Source organism: Vombatus ursinus, unplaced genomic scaffold, assembly GCF_900497805.2.
Source record: "Vombatus ursinus unplaced genomic scaffold, bare-nosed wombat genome assembly UNPS02015175.1, whole genome shotgun sequence".
Taxonomy (NCBI): domain Eukaryota; kingdom Metazoa; phylum Chordata; class Mammalia; order Diprotodontia; family Vombatidae; genus Vombatus; species Vombatus ursinus.
Window position 1 is genome coordinate 1,800,113 of NW_020954953.1, and position 14,018 is coordinate 1,814,130.

Here is a 14,018-nt window from a genome sequence, read left to right on the forward strand (position 1 = left end):
GATGATTTGTGACTGATGAGTAAAGAGAGTAACTTTTTATTCTCTTGACATCTTAATGTGAATTTCCCATCACCTGTTTCAAAATCAAAAATATATAAATTACATTAAAATGGAAGATTTCATTATGGTTTCTTTCCTCTTGTCTGAAGGCCTAAGCTCTGCATGTCAGCATGGTACCAAATTGTTGCTAGGAAAAGACTGTTGCCATAGCAATAGATGAACTCTTCAAATGCATCTAGAATTCCTTTCTCACTCTTTCCCTTTCTTCTTGCCCCTGTATTTGCACCCCCCCCACTACCACTCTCACCCTCCTCCATATAAGTATCACTTTCTAACTCTCTCTTCAAGAGAAAGGGGTCAAATCTCTGTGAAATGTAGTGTCCTGGGTTTAATACCTGGGCATCTGCTTAGTACGCAGCCAGATGCCTACCACTTATCAGAATGACATCCATTTTTCTAAGCTGTTTTTCCTGTTCAGATTGCATGCAGGCCTGATTTATTTGATGGACAGTGTTAGGCCAAGTTAATTAAAGTTCAAAAAGTTTTTCTGTCCCCTTCAAAAACAGCAGGCTACGGGAGGAATAATCTAGACATTTCATCCATTTCTTCGCTGCTTTCTTCTTTTTTTTTCAATTCAACCATTCTCTGTGGAATTTAGAGTACATTGCACTGAAATGAAAGGGTGATATATTTCAAATGGATTTGACCTAGCCCTTCTTTAGAGCCAAGCAAAGCTGAAATTCAAGCTGCAGCAGACATTGATAGTCTTAAACTACCCCCTTCCACCTTTCCATTTTGTTGCCAGAGTGCTAAAATCCTTGGGAAGGCAATATTGGTTTTCAGCTATCTGTGGTTATGATGAGACTGTGTTGTGATTGCCTCCCCACCCTGAGAATTCAAAAGAAACTGGTGTCATAGTGTCATTTCAAGATTTCTAAGGATAAGTGGTGAGGCATCCTCTTCCTCTAACACCATTGGCAGAAACTCTTGGAACCAAAGATGAAAGCAAAAGCTAAAACAAAGCTGTCAGTCAGTCACTGACCACTGCAGATAAAAAGAGTAAGCCGTGACACATTTACCTCATAACTAGTAGAAAGAGTAGGAGGAAATATAAATGTACCTTATGTAAGATCAGAGGGAAATATGTAGTAGCAATATAAATCTACAAAGGTTGATTTGACTAATAGCACATAATCATTTTGGGACAAGAGAGGTCATGATGATTACTTTATACTGTCCTAAAATCATGACCAAAATCACTACCTGTCATTTGATAGGGACACACCAACAAGTATACGGACTTCAGGTTATCTCTGACTATACAAGACACAGATAGGCTTTCTAAAGTGTGTTGTCTTTCCTAACATTTTAGTGGAGAGAGTGCTGAAGAGAGAGTAAAGAGATCTGAGTTCTAGTTCTAGTTCTACAATAACCAGTTGTGTGACCTTGGGCAAGTCATTTCACTTCTATGGGTCTCAGTTTCCTCCACTATAAAACAAGACAAAACAGAATTCCTTCCATTCTAATATTCTATGTTTTCACCTTTCTAATGATATGCTCAAATACCCCAGAAAAGAGAATAAAAATTGTGCAAATATTTTCAAACAGATCCACTCATTCTTTCACTTCTCTCTATTGAAAAGCGTATTGTTTTTATAATTCCATGTCTCTTGCATCTTAAACTTAATTCACAAGACAGTTAGTTAGAAAATGTTTTAAAAAAGTCAACTAAGATTTTATTTTTAAAAAGGAATAGCCATTAATGACTTTTAAAAAAACCTAATTTTTATCTTTAAAATTGTTTTATTCAAATTTGCTGCTAGCTTTTGATTCACTATTTAAAAATGGTATCTCCCATTGATATCCTCATGAAATTCCTTAAAGAAAATAGATCAAGAGAAAACTTCCTCAGGGTGCTAATGCTATGCAACTGTGCTTAAAAAATCTGGTCATTGTTTTTGCCAACATCTGGTATTCTGATGATTTTTCACATGTCCATATTTGCTCTTTGTTTCTCATTATGAGAAAACAGCAGAGGATGATTTTCAGTACTGAGCATATTTTTCATAGCAAATGCAATTAGAAAAGCATAAAGGTCAATTGCAAGACTCAAATAAACTATCTGTTTCCAAGAGTTCCTTTGAACAACACTGATTGTTTTTGAATGATTTGTATTTGATAATTTGTCTCTGAGATATGGAATTGCAAAGCTGTAATTTGAAAACGTCAGACTTGGGTTCATCACCCAAATTTAAGGTTTTGTCTCAGTTCAATGAACTACAGTGCTTGAGAAAACTGAATTTTTATTCTCTGCTTCCTCAGATCCCCTACAACATCTGCAAGTATGAATAGGGAGAGTACAGAAAATAATACGTATCTGTGTATGTATGTCACTCCAGATATAAATATGGATGTGTAGATAGATGGATAGGTGAACAGATAGATGAATGGATAGATATCATAGAAGCAATATTGTATAATGGGAAGAATATTGACTGGGGAGATGAAGACCAGAGTTCTAGTAGGAACATTCCTATCAAGTAGTTCTGTGACTTTAGGCAATTCACTTAACTTTTTAAAATTTCAGTTTTTTTCACTTGTAAAGCCTAGGAATAGAACTAAATGCTATCTAAGGTCTCTTCCTGATATATCTACCATTTAGTGTGTTATAACAGAACTGCATTTGACCTTGTGTCATAAAATCTATCCTGGCTTCATTAATTGCTGTATGACCATGGACAAGTCACTTCCTACCCTCTGAGCCTCAGAGGATATGAGAAGGTTGTACTAAATGATATCTAATGTCCCTACTACTTCTGGATCACATTCTATGATTCTAATATAATGGAAGGATTAGCTGATATGTACCCAGGCTTAGATTTTCCCTTCCTGGTTCCAATGCAGTACATTAAGGTTTGATGTGCCTACCTCCAGCCATTAGTAACTTGAGGGCTGATACTGTGATAAAGGGTCATTTGGTGAGTTTAGAAGCAAGAATGACTGTTCACTCATGAGCTTCTGAGACAGAATTAAGTGTACATATAAGAGAAGTTGTCCTTCCATTGGTCCCTTTAGATTCTTTTCCCTCCTGGAGACAAGAAAAGCAGGATTTCCATGAGTTGCTTGATAGAATATGTTATAGTAACTTTTGTATTACCTGGTCACTAAATGCCTTTGTGTGCATATTGCCTCTATTTTTTATTGTGTTTATTCTTTCTGAGTCTATAATGAGTGAGTATTCAGAGAAGAGAATGCCTAAAATACTGGGAGATCCATCAAAACCATCAGAGGCACTGGTGGTAACCAAAGTTGGTAGCAGAATCCACTAACGCAGTAGTCGCCAATGTCAGAGAAAGCACCTGAATATGATTGTAGAAAGATAGTCCCTCAAGGACACCATTAGCTTCAGAGTTCGTGACCCTTTGTAATGGAAAGAAATATTGACTATGGACTCTAAGAAAGCATGTATCCGCCAACCCCATCTGAGATCTATACCTAAAGGAATATCATGAAAACTCCATGTAAGGAAAAAAAAAAAAAGACTTTTGAGACCTGGAGTCTGAAGATGCCCTCTAACCTATGTGTCCTATACACGTATGCCTCATTGCCATTGTACTCTAGATATGATCTTATTATCCAAGGGATCTCATACACAAAGAGAGTGCTCCCTGGTATAAGTAGGGAAGGAACCGATCTGCTTTGTATCTGCTAGCTATACCTTCCCAATAAAATCCCTTTTCTAAAACCTAATAGAGTTCTACTGGGTAATTGATAAAGGGGCTTGTGGATGCCAGTACTATAAACTCTAACCATTTATGGTCACCCTTACACAAGGTAAATAGCAGTACTAGTAAGCCACCTTCGTGGGACTAGGTCTTCCAATGAAGTGAAATTTGGGAGTCAGCCTAGAAAAGGTGCTACTCGAGTATACTCCTGTGCTTCAGTGAAGCTTTTAAAATGTTCTAGTACCAATTTTCCAACTGAAGCTTGATGTCCCACTGGTTCTTTAAACTCAGTTTGTTAAAAGTCAATCCCCCCCACTTCAACTTTTCTTCCTTAGTCCCCTATTTCTACCAGTGCAACCACATTTCTTCTAGTACTTACATTCAAAACATCAGTTTTTTGTTGTTCCCTTCTCCTTTACCACCAGCTCTAATCAGTCCTTTTACTATTTTGTTGTGTCTGTCACATGTATCACTTCCTTTCTATTTTCATTGCCATTCCACTAGTACAGACCCTAATCATCTCATTTTCCTACTGTTGCAATAGCCTAATTTTTCTCTCTAACTACAGTCTCCCTCCCCACTCATAATCCCCCAAGGTGATCTTCCTAAAGCACCATTCTAAGCATTGCCCTACTTGCTCAAAACCTTCAATGGCTCCCCAACTCTAACCAAATAAAATTAATCTGTCATTTGATGTCACCTATAATGGACCACAATACTACCTTTTTAAGCTCATCTTTTCCTACTTCTATTTGCACCCTCCCATCCATTCAGATCAGAAGGAACATATTTGCATTTCCCTTCCTTTGCACATGCTTGTCCTTCTGCCTAAAATGTCTTCACCCCAAGGCCAACTCCCTAAGTTTAAATGCTAACCAATCAGAGAGGCCCGTTTAAAAATGCCTCCTCCTTTGAGTCTTTTTACCACTTCCAGAAGTGCTCTCCTCCCTTCAGACTCACAGATCATTACTCAAGTCACTGTACATTTCATCTGATAGTAACAGCTGACATTTATATGATACCTTAATGGTTTACAATGTACTTAGGATGAATGAACCCACTTGATACACTCACCCTTAGAGATTAGTAGTATAAATATGATTATCCCCATTTTAGAGGAAATGATCTCTGGGCAATTAAAAAATTCTTCTTGAGAACCCGCAGTAAATGACAGAGCTAAGACTTGAACAGAAGTTTTCTGACTTCAAGTCAGAAAATCCCTTAGATTATATTTTCAGTTTTGTTTTGGGGAACTAAATGTCACTCTTTTGTAGGATGAATATACCGTAGGGAGTAGTAGTTTTAAAGAAATTGTCATTCTCTAGAAGTTGGGAACTTCATGGAGCCAGACTATCACAGGAAATAGAGAAATACACACAAGTTTGATGTACAAGAAATGTCAAACTAAAAACAATGGAAAAAGATACAAGCCCATTAAAATCGTGAAAGGCTTCTAGGCCCAGTGTAGGTATATGCTGAAGGATAAGTGAAAGGGAAAAGCTTCCTGAAACTCATAATGAAATATAGTTTCAGGAAATGATGACAAATTTGACCCGAAGTGAATAGTCCATCTCTGAGTAGTCTCCTAGTAACTGATAAATAAATGATAATTCCATTGACTTTGATTTTGAAGAGAGGGACAGAAAGCTAAGAAAGTCTCTTTTTCCCAGAAACATAGTAGAAGTCATTGTCCCAAGGTGATGTTAGGATAATAAACAGCTGGACTCAATGTTTATTCTGAACTCCTATACTTGAAATTATGTCTAGTTTTCAATGGATTAGATTTATTAAAGTTCCTACCCTCAAGGAGTTTTCACCTTGACATAAAGCAACACAGATATATTTACAAGATTTAAACATTATTTTGCATTTACACTGTTTCCATGCTTATTCATATCTATAACATGCTTGAAGTAATATCAAAATTTTTAATATTTTTCTTTGATTAGTTGGCCATATAGTTCAGCTTGCTCACCTTGCCAGTTCCGTGCATTTTCTTCTGTTTGTAAAATCCATTGTGTGGGTCTTGCCAAAAGGCTTAGCCATAGAATAAAGAGAGATGGAAGACTATCTACTGACGAAACAATCTTTTCCCCCTGGTATTCTCTAAGTTCCAAGGGAACATTAAACTTGACCTGGGGGAAGACTACCCAGAGTGCTGTTGACTCTGACCTTGGAAGTGTATTTACAGGTAGGAGACTAAGAAGTCAGAGTGAGCGAAACAGACAGGCAGACAGACAGAAAGAGGAAATGGAAACCATGGTAAGTAGAAGACAGACACAACTGTGAGCTGTGGAAGGCTAATGGCAGGAGTGATGAGTCCTGAGCTGTGGTGGTGAGGAATAATGTGAGCAGGAACTCTGTCCTAAGAGGTAATTACACTACTGATCTAGCTTTGGCCACCACAACCCTCTCTCCCTCTCTCTGGAAAAGGTAGAATGGATTATAGCTGATTTATTCATATTTTTAAATCCCGTCCCTGATTCTCTCTGGGTTTAGAAAAAGTGTTAAACTTTGTTTCTAATGTTTATTTTGCTTTTTAAGGCAGCAAATGTGGTTTTCTTAAGTGTTAACAGCTGTGAGCTTTGTTAATGCTTACAGCTAAAGAGAGGTGAAGGGCAGATTTTCATTTCCAAAGGGGAGAGAAATCTTACCTAATTGATAGAGAATGGGGTTTGGGGAGTCATACTTTAGAGGTATAAAGGGGGACCATTATTGAACCACTACAGGACTATCAAAGAATCTAAAACCCAGATAACCTTAGAAATAAAGATAATGACCCAGGGGGTACCCTAGGTTGTAAAGGCATTTCTTACTTTCACTTCTCTCTGGTAAATGCCATTTTGTACATACAAGGGTTTGAATAGAAAGCCACACATACCCTATACCCCCAAAGAGGGCAAGGAGAGTAAGTTGGCCAGGCACTTCTCTGACTCAGAGGATGATTGAAAACTCAGACTGTCCTGCCTGCCAGTTTTATCTGCTGCTCACATTTACTTGAAGCTTTAGCACTCCTTTATTTTAAAAAAAATTCTTTTATTGTTGCTATTTCTTTTTATACCATTCATTTTTGCTTAACCTTCCTTCTCCATTGAGCCCTCCCTTACAACAAAGAAAAACATTTAAATAAAACCAGTAGACACAATTATCATATCTGACATAACCACAGTCTCCCATCCCTCTCATGAGAGGAAGGAGACACTTTATCATCTAGTTTCCAGGATGTAGATTTGTCATTGCAGTTAAGAAGAGTTTGGCTAACTTTTAGGCTGTTTTTGGTTTTCCACTATTGTAGTGATGATGTATATTTTTTCTTCTGGTTCTGCTGACTTGGCATTGATCCCCATGTCTTCCCATGATTTTCTGAATTCTTTATAATCCTTGTTTCTTGTGATATATTAATATTCAATTAAGTTCACATACCACAATTTGTTCAACCATCAGCCAATTAATAGGTACCCGCTTGCTTCTGTGTTTATTTTGTTTTATTTTTGCTACTACAAAAGATGCTACTACAAATATTTTGTTGTATGTATTTTCTTTCTTTCTTTTTTTTTACTTCTCCCAGTAGTAGAATCATTGGGCATGAACAGCTTAGTGACATTTTTCACATAATTCCAAATTGTTTTCCAGAATGTCATATCAAAGAATAGCTTCAGCAAAGTGTTTTAGTGTATATGTCTTATCATGATCTCTCCAACATTAACAATTTGCAATATAACTGAGGACTAGCCAAAAAACCAAATCCTTATGGGTATGAGCAGAGTACCACTGACACAATCTCCCAGAATTTGCAGTATAATAGAGGATCTGCCAATAAACCAAATCCTTGTGGGCATATGCAGAGTATCACTGATGTGATTCCCCATAGGAAGAGGCTGGGGAGCCTGATTAACTGAAAGTCATGATGATGTGTAATGGCAGTATAGTAGGGAGATTTTGGAGCATACAAAGATGTGATGTAACTGGTTCTAGTCTGCTTACCACATGATAAAGAACAGCTTCTGGCTAGTTTCATCTCTACAGCCAGAATTGGGGGTACATTCAAAAGTCTCTAGTCAGTCTAATTATTTCTCTTCTTCCTGCCAGACAGTAATTGGTGAGAGAAGAAAGGAAATGCTACGAAATGAGAAAGGGCTTCAGTATTCACTGTATTAAGTCAACATGTGCCCTATGAATACATGCCTCAATTTTGTGTCTTGGTGTCTGTTCTTTTATTTTAAATGAAAGAGGTTAGAGAAAACTATATTCTGGTTAGCTTCAAGAATTTAGAAGATCAAGACATCCAAATTCTGAGATTCTAATCCATGCCATCAGCCAGCCAGTCCAGCTTTGAGATCCCAAGGATTAAGGAGTGACATACAGTACCAAGGCCAAGGGCTAATGTTGCCTCATTTGGACATGAGGTTGGAGGAACTGATGCTATATAGAAACTAGGTTAAGACAGGGCCCTCTCTCTCCAAGGACCAAAGTGGTATGGGGAGAGTTTACTCCTGAAGCACTGGGGTGAGATATTAGTACTCCTATTCATGCAATATCTTCAAAGTAAATATCCTTTTGTAAAAGCTAATTGATGTTAATTGGTTAATTAGAACTGAGGTATTAGTCACTGATGCCGTTGGTTGGTTGTTGTCCACTTTCAAAGAGTACCAATATGACATCATGATGTTGAGGTCAAAGTACAGTGTGTCCAACTGTGGCTAATCAGATCAATATGAGCTCAGAAGACTCTACCACAGATCAGGCACAAATAGTCCATATGAACATTTGGAGTGGAGAGGTCTCTAAGTGTGTGCATCTCACATTTCTTTTGAGCTACTGCAATTCTGCTTTGCTCACAGAGCACAGTGTCTTCTTCAATACAGGCACGCCATACTGGGCAGTCCTGTGCCAGTGTCTCCCATGTCTCACAATCGATTCCAAAGCTCTTCAGAAAGACTTTGAGAGTGTTTTTATATCACTTCTGATATCCACATGAGTGTTTGCCTCATGTGAGTTGTCTGTAAAATAGTCTTTTAGGCAAATGTACCTTTGACATTCAAACAATGTGGCCAGCCCATCAGAGGTGCATTGTCTGCAGTAGTGTTTGAATGTTTGGCAGTTCAGCTTGAGAAACGACCTCAGTGTCTGGTTACCTGGTACTTTATCTTGCCAGGTGGTCCTTAGAATCCTCGTAAGGTGAATACACCAGGAATTGGAACTTGAGCTAATACCATTAAAGAAGAGACACCCAAAATCTTCTGAGATGTCCCTAGAACTCTGACAGGGAAAGTTGTCAGCTTTACCTAGGGAGACTGAGGCCCCGGAATTCATGTTATCTTAGTTTTTGTTATCTTCTCCAATTTGGGATGTAAAATAGATCTTCAGAACAGTTTTAATTTGCATTTCTTATATTATTAGTGATTTAGAACACTCTTCCATATGGTCCCTGAAGGAACCTTGAAGACTGGTTCCTTATATTCATCTACGCAGCATAGCAAATTCTATAAGCTTGAGTCAAGTCCATCTGTACCATAATTATTCTTAAATAATGCATTCTATTATTTACAATGCTCTAATAAACATCAATCAATAAGTATTCATTCAGCACCCATGATATGCCATTCTGCTAGGCACTGGAGATACAGAGAGAAAAGTAAAACAGTCCTCAATCCCAGGAAGCTTCCACTATATCAGAGAGTTCCATTTCTGCTTGTCCAGATACGGAGCAGTTTGGAGGGTTTTGATGTTCTGTTTCTATGGATCTTGATACAGTTTTTTTCAGATTTTTACTGAACTCAGACAAAGTAGTTTCTCATATAGAATCAAACCTGGTTTAGAATTGGTGATAATAAGGACCAAAGTTGGGCTGGAGTTCACTTGTGCTATCTTTATGAAAACAGTTTGCACTAAACAAATGATAGGGTAAATAAGATTGCTGGGAGAGAGAAGACAGAATGGTAAGATAAGGCCATTTTTTTTAAAAAGCATATTTTAAAGCACTTCAAACTACTTTAGTGGCACCCATTTAGAAAGAACATGCTGTTTACAATTTGTAAGTTTGTTTTTAATTATCTAGTCGTCAAAGGAGCACCAGAAGACTTACTTAGCATTCCCTTTTCAGGCACCAATTCTCTTACTTTATGACTCTAGTTATAATAAAACTGCATTCCTTTGAAAAATCTTCCATATTTGAGAGAGTGAACAAATTAACCCCACTTCTAATATTTATTCTCTTTGTGACCTTGGGCAAGTCTCCCCAGTCTCAGTTTCCTCATCTGTAAAATGAGAAGATTGAATTGTATATCTTCCAAGGTTCCTTTTATTCATAGATCTATAAACTTACATGCATCCCCTTCAGAGAGCTTACACTTTCCTAGGATATCTAATAGGACTATTCCCCACCACCACCACCAGAAAAGTGAGGATGACCAATGAATAAAGAAAGATGAAGGAAAATTATCTACCTCTTCCATCACAGTTATTTTTTTTTTACCTTGAGTTGTTAACATTACCTAATTCAATAAACAATTATTAAGCACCTACTATGGGCAAGGTCCTCTACTAGGCACTAAAAGTTCATGCACAAAAATGAAATCAATCCTATTCCCAAGGAACTTATGCTCTATCTAATGTTTAACACATTATCTACATGGATCAGAACATTGCATTTGGAATCATAATGCCTGGATTCAAATCCTAGCTCTTCTATTGGTGAACTTGGTCAAGTCAACCTTTGTGGGCCACTATTTCCTCATCTGTAAAAAAAAAGGGGGTTTGAACTAGATGACTTTTGTCATCCTTTCCAACATCCTGAACCTAAGAAAATAAAATCTAACTAGAGAAAGGAGAAAGCAATAACAACTGCAGGGAAGAATTCTGGTAGAAAGAAATACTCAAGCTGAGATTTAAAGGAAGGTAAGAATTCTGATGGAGTGAACTCTAGGCTTATGGAGCAGGTTGTGCAAAAGTACACAGAGCCAATAGGAATTATAAGAAATAACATGGAGAAGATGAATTGGAGGCAAATTGTGGAGAACTAGAAATGCTGGGCTGAGAGGTTTATATTTTTTCCAAGAAGCAAGAGGAATTTTGAACAGGGGAGTGACACAATCAGACCTATATTTTATGAAGATGTTGGCAGCTAGTAGAGGATGTATTAGAAAGAGGAGAGACTGAACCAAATACGAAATTATTATAATATTTTCACATGGGAAGTGAGGAGAAGTATAAACTTGGTTATACATCGTGTGAATGGAGAAAAAGTGATTAATGTAAGAGAGATTAGGAGACCCAGTCAAGACTTGGCAACTTGACAGAATATGAGAGGTAAGAGAGAGGGAAGAGTTAAGCATGACTCTGAGGTTGCAAGCTTGGGTGACTTGAAAGATAGTGGAGCCTTTAACAGAAATAGGAGAGAAATTTTGGAAATTTAGTAGGAAATGAACTTAGACCACATCTTCCACCATATGCCTCAGTGAATTCCAAATGGATAATAAACTCAAACATTAAAATGGTCTAGGAAGAAGATAGAAGGAAATAGAGTAATGTATTTCTGTTCACTAGGAGTGGGACAGAGAGGAGATAACTTTCTTTTATCCAATAAGTAAATTGAATGATTACGGATAAGATTGATTGCTATACTGCATTTATTTCTAATCTATGTATCAGAGTAACATAATTCAAATAAAAATAATCTATTGGGGGAAATAGTTGTGGCAAATGTAACAGATAAAAACTTTTCATCTATAGTTTACAAGAAAGTATTAAAAATTCACAAGAGGAAATCTCAATCCACAGTGGATAAGATCTATGATTTCATTGGTATGGGGAACTTCTAAGTGAGCAAGCTCTGACTACGTACTGGAGGGCAGCACCTCCTCTTCAACTTCTAGTTATGAAAAGTTGCCCAGGGCACTGAAAGGTTAAGTAAGTAGACCAGAGTCAAACAGCCAGTATGTGTCAGAGGAAGAACTTGAGTCCAGGTCTTCCTGACTCAAAGGCCACCTCTGTAGTAACTACAGCATGCTTCCTCTTAGGAACGGAAAATTTTTGAAAGAGGAAACACAAATGGCTAATAATCATTTGAAAAATGTTTAACCACGCTAATAATAAAATTGAAATTAAAATAACTTTGATATACTATCTTATACCTATCAAACCAGCAAAAATATTTCAAAGAAATTAATTTAATCCTGTTGGGTTCACAAGGAAATTAATACACTCTTTCATTGCTAATGGAATTTAAATGTGGTAGAATCTCTTTGGAAATCAATTTGACATTATGTAATAAAACTTACAAAAATAATAAGACCTTGTGTACCAAATACTCCATTGTTGGAAATAATATTCTGAAAATGTTATAAAATGACAAGTCAAAAAAGAGTTATTTATTCAAAGATTTTATATCTAGAATAACCAACTTCAAAGGCTTGTTGTGGAGTTCAAATGATAGATTGTATATAAACCTTAAAATATCACAAAATGCCAACCTTTAAGAAGAAAAACAAGATTTTCATAGCAGAATCATTTGTAATTGAAAATAGTGGTGACAATCTTTGTTCCTCAAACTATGGGAACATTTGGATAAATTGTTTTATGTTAAAGTAATGTAATACTATATAATTCAATTAAGAATGACAAGTATGACAAATATGTATAATCTGGAAAATGCTTTATGAAATAAGACAACAAAAAATCACAACCAGAAGAACTAAGTATACACTGTGACCTTATGAGAGAACAAACTAATAACAATGAAAAAACAAAAATCCTGATTCTGACTTGTTACATTATTAGCTCCTTGAGATTAAGAGCTCTTTTTTGACTTTCTTTATATCTCCAGCTGGCAATTAACACAGTGCCTGACATATAATAGGTGCTTAATAAATACTGGCTGACCTAGAGTCACTAAAAAACTGTTTTATGAATTAAAGTTAATTTAAATACGATTACAAGGAAAGTTTAATCATATCTGTGTTCAATATTAAGCTTTGAGTAAGACATTTAATTAAATAAAGAGGTAAGTATGATTAAATTTTGGAAGTGAGTGGGAAGACAATGTGTCCCATTTTTAATGTGTTGAGTTTGAGACAATAATGAAACACCCAAGTGGAGATGTCCAGAAGTCAGCTAGGACTCATCTCCAGAGAGAGGTGTTGGCTTAATATATAAATGTGGGAGTTATATAGAAAAAGATGACTGCCAAAACCATGGGAGTAGGAAGATGGCATATAGAGAGAAGAGAAAACTATTGAAAAGAAATACATGAGTTCTTAGAAATTTTATCTCTGTTACCTAAAAACCTCAGCATCCCTTTAAATACTTTTCAGACTTGATTTCAATAAAAGCCTTAAAAGAGTGTAAGTTTTCCAATTACAGAAATTGATTCATTAAAAAAAATCACTGATACTTCCTTCCCTGAAACTTAATCTGTGTACATATCAACTTCAGTTCTGATTACCCAGAAAGCCTCTGACACAGTGCTACATTTGTAGTCAGTCATGTCTGGGGTATATGGAGTGTTCAGGAAGAACCAGGACCTCTACCTTTCACCCAATTCTCATCTATGACTCCAAGAAGCTGTAGCATGCATAGTAGTCACACCCTAGTAAAACCATCTCAGCAGATGGGCTAAATCACATTGAGGATAATCAACAGGCCTCAAATCCATCAGTGAATTAAGGGTATGTCTACCCCAAGCATGTAAAGACATCCCCCTGCAGAATGGTTCAATGAGAACAATTTGTTCCAATGTCCACGAAGGTGGCTGAAACAGGTACAGTGGAGTACTTGGAGCTTGGTCAGACATTGAAGACACCAAGGTCACTCACCACATCCCTGGCCCATCGCCAGTTGTCCTAACTTTTGTCTTGCCACTGGACTTTGATGACTCTGAAAGAGAGTGAGGCTGATGATGCTGTGCATCTCTGCCTTACTTAAATCCAATGCACGTACAAGTCAATAGTTTACCCTTTGATGTCATTGGTCCTCTTCGAACTGAAGGACAAACAACAAACAACATTTTCAGTCATTAAAAATGGAATTAAAGGAGATAATCCTTTCATTTTCACATGCAAATATAATGATGTGGTTAATCTTCCATTATGCAATGTCCTAAAGATACTTGTCCCTCATACTAGGGAGAAAATTGTGAACAATCTTTTAATCTTTTCCAGCAGAAGAAACCCCTATAAAAATATCTGCAATGGAAAGCTGATATTTGTAACTTATGAGACCTTTCTCAGTATTAGGGTAGTTGGAGGGAATAGATAGATAGATAGATAGATAGATAGATAGATAGATAGATAGATA